The sequence below is a fragment of the Saccopteryx bilineata genome, chromosome 2 (genome assembly GCF_036850765.1).
Source record: "Saccopteryx bilineata isolate mSacBil1 chromosome 2, mSacBil1_pri_phased_curated, whole genome shotgun sequence".
NCBI lineage: Eukaryota > Metazoa > Chordata > Mammalia > Chiroptera > Emballonuridae > Saccopteryx > Saccopteryx bilineata.
This window is the reverse complement of record NC_089491.1, coordinates 287790448-287793469: the sequence shown is the minus strand read 5'-3', so window position 1 is coordinate 287793469 and position 3022 is coordinate 287790448. Positions and strand designations below refer to the sequence as shown.

The following is a 3022-nucleotide window of genomic DNA, read 5'->3' as shown; positions in this document are numbered from 1 at the left end:
AGGTGCACAATTTGACAATACATCATCTGCCTATATTGCATTGTGTGCCCACCACCCCAAGTTGTCTCCCTCCATCCCCGTCAGTCTCCTAGGGAATTTGAAAAAGAAATATGGACACCTGCTCCATATTAAATCAGGATCTCTGGGGTGGAAGCTGGGCAGTGGAGGGAGAAGTTTAGGAACTCCTATGAAGGAGATAAGACAGTTTCAGTTCTGGGGTTTAGTGACTGGAGAGGTAGGGCAGGTGATCGAGATTGCTGAGACTCCCTGTTTGGGTCACAGACCGGCAGGCAGGGGGAGAGGGTTCAGAGGAGGCTGGCGGGTTCTGCTTCGGACAAGTGGACTGTGAGGTGGTACCCGGTGTCCAGGTGGAGATAAGGCAACTAGCAGGGCACCCGTCTAACGCCTCAGGGCGAGGCCAGGTGGGAATAAGTTCAGTTTGGTTGAGGGTTGTTTTCCATTTTCATCATTTATTGAGAGTAGCCTCCAAAAAAAAGTCACTTCTCTAGTTTACAGAGGTGTGATGGGTGTTAAAAGCAAGGAGGGGGCCCCACCCAGATCACTCCCGAGAAAGGGCGTGATGTGCCTCTCCAAGGCGCCTTGGAGTCAGGTGGCTTCTCAGAGCTCTAAAATTAGCACGGCAGCTGTGCGTGGTGGGTGGCGGCGGCCTGGCACACTCAGCCGAGCCCTGGGCCTTCCTGCCGGGGCTCTGCGTGTGTGTGAGGAGGTCGGGGATCAGGCAAGAATCTGTTTCTTTGAAGAATTCCCCAGGAGCTGTGTGTCACACCAGTGTGCTCTAAGGGGACAGGAAAGTCTTCTGTTCCAGGTGGAAGTAAAGGAATTGGGGCGGTGGAGGGGGCTGGAAAGGAGCCTCTCGGAAGGGTGGGTGCTTTTTCAAGAAAGTGCGGCGTGGAAATGACCTCCTGAAAGACAGGTGAGGCGGCGGCTCTCCCCCCCACCCCCCCAGGAGTCAGAATTAGGGCTGAAACTAGAAACCAGCTGTGGGGCTCTGCGTTTCTCACGCTTCCTGGTGGTGGGTGCGTCTCTCTGGGGTGGTTCGGCTAGGCTGCCAGATTAGGGCCCTGCTGCCCACCAGCGGGATTTAGGAGGGGGGTCACAGAGATAGAAGGAGGAGTCTTTTCAGCACATGTTTTTATTTAAAAATATACATTTATATAGACACTAAGTTTCAGAACAGATAAATGGCTGGGGAGGAGACTGGAAGGGGTTGGGCAGTGAACGACAGCCTGTTTCATCGTGGCTCCATCATAGTGGGTCTCCCCTCCTTGAGCTCTGTCTGCAGGTCGTGCCACAACATGCAGAGGAAGAGGGACTGAGAACATTAGAAGTGGCCAGGACCAGGACATGCTGCTTGACTGAAAGAAGGACCAGTGACAAGCTGCAGGGTCGTCATAAATCCAAGAGTATCGATTTCCATGGCATTTGCCCGGGGATGCTTTTTCTACGAAGATCACCAGAATCCCAGATAAAACCAGAGGCATTTAGCAGCAAAATTAAAGAAGGCATCTCGATGGCTCCACTGGGTTCATGTCCTTGATTTGCCCAAGGAGTCTTCATTCCCTGTCCAAAGAGGCCCCCAGTCATCTCCATGACTACTGTAGGTATGAGGACACCTGCGGGGACAGTGAGAAGGAGAAGGCAGGTGGAATTTGACCAGAGCAACACCTGGGGTTGAAATGGAGGACTTCGGCCTAGCGTGCGGAGGACCCGGGTTCGATTCCTGGCCAGGGCACACAGGAGAAGCGCCCATTTGCTTCTCCACCCCTCCACCGCGCTTTCCTCTCTGTCTCTCTCTTCCCCTCCTGCAGCCAAGGTTCCATTGGAACAAAGATGGCCCGGGCGCTGGGGATGGCTCTGTGGCCTCTGCCTCAGGAGCTAGAGTGGCTCTGGTCGCAACATGGCGACGTCCAGGATGGGCAGAGCATCGCCCCCTGGTGGGCAGAGCGTCGCCCCATGGTGGGCGTGCCGGGTGGATCCCGGTCGGGCGCATGCGGGAGTCTGTCTGACTGTCTCTCCTGTTTCCAGCTTCAAAAATGAAAAAAAAAAAAGAAATGGAGGACTTTTTGGCCGCACAAAAAGCTGTGCCAGTTGGCTAGTGTGCCCAGAGTGCGTTATCCTGGGCGAAGCTGTGCCTGTACTCAAAGACACATCCTCTGCTTGGAATATTCTCTTTTGTGACCTTGTGGTGTTTCCTAGGGAATCCGGGGATGAATTGAAGGGGGCTTCCATAGCTAGAACAAGGGATCAGCTAGTTCCCCATGAGGGAGGGCAGAGTCCCAGCTGGGGTAAACACCACGGGCTGCGGGGTAGGGAGTGAACCCTGGAGGTGAGGACTTTGGAAGGAGACACTGGGAGGCAGTGGGACTGATGATGCCTGTGGGAGACTGCAAGCTGGCAAAGCCCTCGCAGTTTAAGGCTTAGGCTAAAGGCTAAGCTCTTCCCCACACCTCCATATTGGCTATGAAGCTGAGTGTTCACTCGTCCCATCGCCCATGTCCCTTGAAGAGACTGGAGGCAGTTTTCTTTTTACCCTTTGTTTTGTGAAGTTAAGATGTTACTCAGGGTGGAGGGTTTTCTGTACTTGGGAGAATTCTTGGGTTGCCTTGGAAATGTGACTTTGTATCAGAGATTTCTTTGATTTGCTAATGACTTTGCTCTGCCCTATAAATAAAGCAGTTTGGGGGTGGAGACCTGCTCTTGCAAGCTATCAGCTGTGCAATGGGTCCTCCCGATCTCATACGTTTTCTGTGTTTATTTTCTAATCCTCCACCGTTCCCACCTGAGACCTGCTAAATTATTTGCAGCGTGGGTCCATGACAGATGTCATCCAATGCCCTCCCCTCCTTTTAAAATACCTTCCATCTCAGTTTTCCTTAATTTTGTTGCATATTCAACATTCAGCCAGTTTCCTTTACTCTTTATAGCCGGCAAAGGCCTTTATAATCCTCCAGTGGCCAAGGGACACCACTGGGCCAGGTCACGTTGTGTCTCTTCCTCACAT

At 52.7% G+C, this 3022-nt stretch overlaps 1 long non-coding RNA gene across 1 annotated transcript; it reads left to right on the top strand.

Moving 5' to 3' along the window:
* Positions 1-695: 695 nt before the first annotated feature.
* Positions 696-2073, top strand: LOC136323290 (uncharacterized). Its single transcript, XR_010728954.1, has 2 exons — positions 696-934; positions 1304-2073. It is a non-coding gene; the product is annotated as an uncharacterized lncRNA (long non-coding RNA).
* The last annotated feature ends 949 nt before the right edge of the window (positions 2074-3022 follow it).